The sequence below is a fragment of the Macaca nemestrina genome, chromosome X (assembly GCF_043159975.1).
Source record: "Macaca nemestrina isolate mMacNem1 chromosome X, mMacNem.hap1, whole genome shotgun sequence".
Taxonomy (NCBI): Eukaryota; Metazoa; Chordata; class Mammalia; order Primates; family Cercopithecidae; genus Macaca; species Macaca nemestrina.
Genome location: NC_092145.1, coordinates 59,478,551 through 59,486,584, shown reverse-complemented (window position 1 = coordinate 59,486,584; position 8,034 = coordinate 59,478,551). Strand labels below are relative to the sequence as shown.

The 8,034-nt window shown below is 34.5% G+C and overlaps 1 pseudogene; it reads right to left on the bottom strand.

Annotated features, from left to right (window-relative positions):
• Positions 1-5,049: 5,049 nt before the first annotated feature.
• LOC105497504 (small ribosomal subunit protein eS7-like) lies at positions 5,050-7,501 on the bottom strand (annotated as a pseudogene).
• Positions 7,502-8,034: the final 533 nt, after the last annotated feature.

The following is an 8,034-nucleotide window of genomic DNA, read 5'->3' as shown; positions in this document are numbered from 1 at the left end:
ACTATTTGCAAATAGACCATGGCCATTTAGAAATGGTGCCAAAAATGCCATCTTATCTCAAAGACGTTTTAATAGCAGAGATAACATGTTTAGGCCTCTAATGTATCAATTACCTTCTGGATTTTCTTTTTGTTTAGAAAACTTTCAACAATGCTTGTATGTCTACTTGTAAACGGGGATACTGGCCTTCTTCCTAGAGAGAAGCCCTGAATTTGATCTCCTCCTGGCAAATCAAGCAATCAAACAAAAAATAATTGCCTGTTGTGAGTTGCCTAAAAATATCAGGTGCAAGATAGAAGTCTAGGGATGAATATTAGACTATACATCTCTAGAAGCAATTTATTCACTTGGCAGTATTAGTGAAGAATGAAAAAAAGTTTATTTTTACTAAAAGGAGGGAGCATTACTATGGAAAAAATAAACCAGTTGTTTGTCAATCTGTAGAAGTTAGTAAATGATAGAACAGATATCTTGCCTCATTACTTCCCTTTCATTATCCTTTGCTATTTCTGAGAGCCTGCTAGTCACAGAAGACTAAGTTTAGAAGTTGTCATCATTATTATCATGTTAATTTTGAACACACACTGTCAAGCCTTAATACTTTCAGGTTGCATCTATTTGAGAATACATGAAACTCCTCAGTTCCAAATGTGGAGCAAATCCCTGTATTAGAAGGATTCAGTACATCTATATCTCTAGATGCTGGTTGGATTGGTTTTAAAGTATCATAATAATTCTAGTTTGAAAGCTTTTGCTTCACATTCATTATACATGTGAATGTTGCAGTTTTAGCCTTATGTGATTTTATTCTAGTCTACTGAAAACTTTTTAATGGGAACCCTGGGGCTAGGGCCTACTTAGAAAACTATTAACAACACATATGACATAGGAGAGTTCAGGGGAAATAAACTGCAACAGTTCTTAAGTAATTATTCATATTAGAATATGATCAAAACAGTGTAGTCATCTGCTTGCCCAGCAAAGATTTGCAAGTTTAGCTGCACTTTCCCAACCTCCTCTCCAGGTCACAAATGTATAAACAATCCTTCTATTTGAACTAAACTATCAATTACAGTTAATCTCTCTAGTCTTCCCACTCAAATTCATCAGGCTTTGTGTTTTCCACTGATTTACTTAAATAACTCTTCTATCATGGCATTGCTTTACATAAGAATTTTATGGCCTAGCATATCAAAAACAAAGTCTCCACCTACTTTTAAAATGATATATAAAATAAATGTATATACACATAAATATAAATAGATACATTATTTGGGCCAACTTTGAGGACTGCAATAATCTGGAAGTGTAGATTCAAGTTGCCCTGAATATATGCTCCTCTCACCCACTTTTGAAGGCACTCTATTCTGTCTTCACAGCTAACTAACCAAAATGTAAACTTGGATGAAACCCAGAAGAGTTTTCAGTCAGGGTTAAGACAATCTGAGAAATCAAACATAGCTATATAAATATAGCTGGGCAGGGATCAGAAGCTGAGACATCTGGGACATCTAAAGTTCTTACAGGTTAAAGCAATATATCAATTCAAAGGAACTATGCAAGATTTGAGGGGCTGGAAGGTCTTGAAGATAAATACAGAAAATGGCTCAAAATGTGTTGGATGTATTAGTCACTTATCGCTCCACCATCTCCTAAAATAAATAAAAGAACAACTGCTTATCAGTCTCTGAGTCACTGGATATTTCTACTGACTTAAACCAGGCTTCACATATATCCACTGAGATCACATACGTATCTGTGGTCAGTTGATGGGTCAACTGGAATACTAGCTTATATAGCAAGAAATCTCAGATAAACCAGCTCTCCTACATGTATTTCTTACATTTCTCCAGCAGGCTAGCCCAGGCATCTTGTCATGATGTCAGCAGAAGCCAAAGAGAGAAAAGACAAATGCATGATCGCTTTTCAAGTCTCTGCTTGCATTAATCTTGTAACGCTACACTAGCCAAAGCAAGGCATGTGGCCAAGATCAGAGTCAGTGTGGAAAAGCACCATCAAAAGGCCTGGATACAGAAAGGCATAACATCACCATAGTATGTTAAAAAAAATTGAGATAATGGCCTTATAGGGAAAGTAGAGTGAAAGAGAGTCTAACTCTTAGATTAGGATAGACCCTATATACATTTTGCCCATTTTTCCTTTTTATTTTATTTGTAAATAAAGTGTGCTCATGGATGAACCATATTTATATTGTAATAGCAATTGTTGCTAATTTCCCAATAAAACTCTATGGCACAAGTGCTTGTCCTGTATTTTGTATTTTCCCAGGAGTCGAAGAAAAGAGGGATATGACACCTGGAAATATTCCATAAAACTAATTACTTTCTGGAATTCATAAACATTGCACGGATGGAAGTGTTATGTGAAAAAAGTAGCCCCCAATCCTTCAAGATAAAAAGCCCATACTTCTAAATTGAATGCCAATATTTCCTAGAAAAGAAATAACTGTCTATTCTGGTCCTGGGTTTTTAGTTAGTCTTACCACCCTCTACCAACTAGTATTTAAAATATTCACCTGAAAATTCTCTTTCACCTTCCTTGCTTAGTCCTAAACTGTCTGTACTCTGATTACATCTCCACTGGGCTTTACACTCATAGCTTTTTGATCCTGAATTAAGTCTCAATTTTTGACACCTGCATACTTAGTTTTGTTGTTTCCCAAGTATTTGAAACTCGCCTCTTTGTCTTCTGGTATTCCCCAAAGCCTCAGTTAGAAAATTTATCCCATCCCCTTTAAAACCAAACATAATTTCTAGTAATTAGTCAAAAGATTCCATGGAGGAGGAGGTGGCATGGGGAGTCACAACAGTGAACAGGATAATCATAGTGTCTAGCATCAGTAGAACTTTTAATTGAGTGAAGAAAATACATAATAACATTTAAATAAAATTGATATCATTTGTCTGCATAAACTTTCTGATATCTGAAAGCTTCTTCAATGTAAGGTACTGTATTTGATACAGAGGTAAGATAAAACAATAAGGCCCTCATGTCTCCTCTTAAGGAACTTACAAATTAGTAAGAAGAAAAATATAATCTAATGATAGTTGAAATTGATAGAATCTGAAACTTCAGAGATCTAGCAAGAGAAAGATGGTAAGATAACGTATTCCTTCACTTGCTAAATAGATATGCTGAAAAGTATTGGCACACTGATTATGTGGCCAGCTTTTCTCCAATAAGGAAAAAGACAATCATATGGTGTTCATTAGAAAAATAATTTATAGATGCCTATAGTTATACATTAACCTACCTTGTATCTCAAGAATTTGCCTACAAGAGAAGAAGGAACTTATGGGGACTACGGAGAGTAGCTATGGAGAAATAATATACCTTTCACTTCTCTGACTCCCACAGATTAGCAAACTAAGGATAGGTAAGATCTTGGTTTACCTCAATAAATTTTAATTATAGAAAAAAGTCTTAACAGCAGAAAAAAGTAATTTATTTTTAAACCCTAGTGCTCTGACAAGCTCCCCAAACACTAATGCCCACAACAAATATATGGTCTATAATGCCTGACTGCATCTGAGCGCCATCTGCCTCACCAAACACGTCCCCTGCTAGTCTCTGACTGGCTGACTCTGCCACAAGTCTTCTGATATAATTTCAGTTTCTGGAACAGGTGAAATTCACTACCACCTCAAGGTCTTTAGAAAGGCTGTTTTACTCTTCCTGAAGATCTCTAAGCATTGATCCCATCCCTTGCAATCCCAATAGTCAGTTTTGACTTTACCATGCAGATCTCAGAGTAGATGTCACTTCCTTAGAGGGGCATTCCCTTTCTATTTATTCTATCTAAATTTTTTTTTTTTTTTTTTTTTTGCCTGTTGGCTTCCTGACATCATATTGTTCTGCAATAATTTGTCTATATACTTCCTTCCTTGTACTAATAACTGATCATTAACTGTATTAAATGTGTTCTTTCTTTGTTTACTTGCTTAACATCAGTCTCCCCCACTATGAGTTCTATGTATATTCATAGTGATATGGTTTGGATTTGTGTCCCTGCTCAAGTCTCATGTTCGAATTGTATTCCCCAATGTTGGAGGTGGGGCCTGGTGGAAGGTAATTGGATCCAATAGTATATTCACTCTGAATATACGTTTCATTCATTTGTTTGAAAGATATATGTTAAACATACATTTGGTGCCCTAAACTGCCATGCTTCCTGTACAACCTGCGAAACCGTGAGCCAGTTAAACCTCTTTTCTTGATAAATGACCCAGTCTCATGAATTTCTTTACAGCAGTGTGAAAACGGACTAATACACACAGTAAGCTTGAAACCAATAATAAGTAATAAATATTATTGATGTAATTTATATTTTGTTTAGTCTTATAAGAAAACACATGACTGTGTTTGTCTTTTGTGTGTTTCCATGATAACTGACTGACTCATCTTTCAAATACTCTGAAGCTCTCACTGATTAAACATTATGATGATCTAACCACCACTCCTAGGCTACCCTAACAGATACCAGCACTTGCCTCATGGATAATCAAGATACAAATTATGTCTAGCAGGAACTAAATCTCCCCTAAAGAGTAGGCTTAGAGAATTTATTATTATTTCCACGATGAGCAACATAATCTTAAATTATTTTCAAGACATTTTGGGGGAAAGATAATATTTGACATTATCAGTAAAGCAACCTATTAATTGATATAGGTATTTTCTGTATCTGTTTGACACTGGATTATTGGTCACCAGCCTCTGGGCATTTGCCAATAGCAAGCTAGGTGAACCAGTTGGATACCGACTCTTTCATAGCATTGCTGCAGTTCACTGAGTCACACCCAGTGGGCATATTTAACGATGAATTAACAGCATGTTTCACGTATACGGCTTGCTGGAACAAGCTAATTTCATTGTTTATATTAATATTTAAGCAACCACAGTTATACTAAACTCTCATCTATTAGAGTGATTAAATTGATAACTTTATCTCAAATTAGATTAAAAGGATGATTTCCTTTTTAAAACTGTGAATATACTTTATTTAGTCATTTTTGTTTACAACAGAAACTATAGGAATTCAAAATTAGCATCCTTATCTGTGAGCTTCTTATAGACACCTGAAAAAGTGTCAACCTTATGTTCCACATTGTTCTGCTGTGCTTTGACTAGATGAACCCTGATAAGCAAGCTGCCCTCCAGTTTCACGCGGATTCGCTTGTCCACAATTTCACTTGGAAGACCAAGTCCTAAAGGATCACATCTTACGCAGCTGTCAGAATATGGCTCTTTGGATGCTTTTCCTTATTTATTTATTTTTTTGTATGGCTTTTTTTTTTTTTTTTTTTTTTTTAGTTGCCTTGGGAAGAATTCTCCTCTAAGCAATAAAGACAACATAATTCCCAATGAACTTCAATTCACGTACTAGCTGAACTTGGATTTTCTGGAAAGATTTCAGTTGAATGGGAACAAAGATTATGATCGCTTTCTGACCACCACCAACTTCTGTTTCCTTGGCTGCTGTAATATTCTGCTCCCTGTACTGGGTCTTGAGAGCTCCTGAAGAGCCTGGGTCCAAACTCAAACTCGTCCTTCTTGCTCAAATTCAGCTTAGGGAGAGGCCCAAGTCTTACGAGAGCTCATCAGATTTCATAGGTATTCCTTCATGTTCAGCATTTTCTAGTTATTGTTTTGTTTGTTTTTTTAATTCAAGCCTTGATGTGCTCAAGATACTAGATTTCTAATAATAATGAAAGATAAATATTGTTTGTGTATAAGCATCTGTGTGTGTATGTTTTCCTCAACTAGGAAATTGCTTTCATATGGCAGTGAAAAAGTTGTTGTCTTCATCTAAGGAAGTATCCAAAGAAATCCCTATAATGGTGGCTAAGTATTATGTAGTAGATATCCTCATGCTGTAGATTTGAAAATTCTCAAGCCATATTCACCATAATCCTAGAATGTTAATGCTACATGTGTTAAATGACTATAATCAATTAGAAGACTTTTGACAAGTGCTTTCTTCATTTTTTAAAAATAAGCAATATTTAAGTCTTGGCAATATGACCAACCTACTAAGGAAATCAGAAAAAAAAGTCATACATGTAATATTTATTTCCATAGGCAAACTCCATGATACTTAATATTACACATTTTTCTGTAATATAATCTTATTTTAGTGCCACAGTGGTACAGTTTGTCTCCTTTGCTCTTGTGTAACTTCCTTCAACCATTTAAAATCTGGTGATTTGCTATTTTTGCTTCCCTGTAGTTTCATTTAAAAGTCAAATATACTTGGCATTTGCTAAAGTCATAGCTCTTACTCTTCTTGGAAATTCTCTGCAAGCTTACATTTTATTTAAAAAATTCATCTGCGGTAGCATCAAATTTACAATTTCAATTCTGTTTAAGCTTTGAATGACAAATTGTCCTATTATCTCATTTCTTTCTTGCTTTATTTGACTAAACAAATGCCCTACAGTAGGAACATTTACTTGTGAAGAGAAAATTAATCCATCCTTTTTACAACTCTGCAATATAATCTCTACAATACCCCACATCAGTAAAAGTAATGAATACTTCATATCTACTTTCACCATCTATTAAAGGTGTCATACACATTTTTGTAAAGAAAAAACACAGAACGTCATCCACTTTCCATTGCCCAAACCTACCATTTTGTTATTTCAAAGTATTTTATTTTTATGTTTAAGGCACAGTCTCATTTCTATTGCCCAGGCTTGAGTGCAGTGGCACAATCGTAGTTCACCATAACCTCAAACTCCTAGGCTCAGGCAATTCTCCCACCTCAAGCTCCTGAGGAACTAGAACTATAGGTGCATACCACTATGCCCAGCTAATTTTACAATTTTATTTTATTTTATTTTATTTTTGTAAATAGGGTATCACTATGTTGTCCACCCTGGTGTCAAATTCCTGGCCTCAAGTGATCTTCCTGTCTCAGCCTCCCAAAGTTCTGGGATCACTGGTTTGAGCCACTATGCCCTGCCTCAAAATCGTTCAGTAACAAACAAAAGCCTTCTTTTAAATTTCAAATTCTAACCCCCTGTTTTTTATGTTTTTTTTTTTTCTAAATAATAAGTGGCTGTTTCTTAGTAGCAGTAATATTTGGTTCTTAAATTATCTTTTATTTTTCATCTAAACAGTAAAATATCCACAAAATAACTGGCATCTACTTCCAAATAGAAATATTTTTCATTTGATTTCACAGCGCCCCCCCCCCCACAAAAAAAAATTCATTCTCTTTTCTCTCCAATGAGTTCATTTGCTACTATTACTTTTGACATCTATGGAATTTCAAACAAATGCTGTACTTCAGTACCTGAGCTAGAGAGGCCAATCATTGGTGGGTAGCAAATGATCAAACAAGACTGTTACAAGACTGTTTTCCAAAAATGATTAAAAAAAATCCATTTATCATGACAGTAAGGAGGAAAAAAATGTAGAAAGATTTGCAGTCTGTTAGCTCATCTTACCTTTTATTGATAGTTAAAGTATGCATGATTCAGAAAGTATACAGTTTAGTATGTTTGAAATTTTCAAATCTACCTTATTGTATAAAATATGTACCACCTTTTAAATTAACTTATAAGAAAATTTTCATCAGTGTTATTTTGATATAATACTTCACATTATTTTGCTGTCATGCAGAAGATGAACTTCTTTTTAATAAAACTATTTGCTTCCAAGATTGTTCTCATGGCTCTTAGTCCATATAATTTCTAACAGGATACAAATATAATCAAAAACGTATTTAGGAGCAATTTTGAGCACAGTATTTTACTTTTATCCTCTTTTTCTTATGCTCTACTTGAATTATTATTGGTGCTCATTCTTTTTAATTAAAGGCCATTCTAGGACTAATATAGTAGAGTTGAGCAGCCACATTTTTCTCAGTAAAATGCAAAATAGAGATTCCCTAATTTGTTTTACTATAAGCTGTCCCGTGTTTAAAGTCTATAAGATAAAAAAATAAATTTGTTTAAATTGTTATTTTTCAAGTGGATAATAACAGTAAATTAGAACTAAAATCAA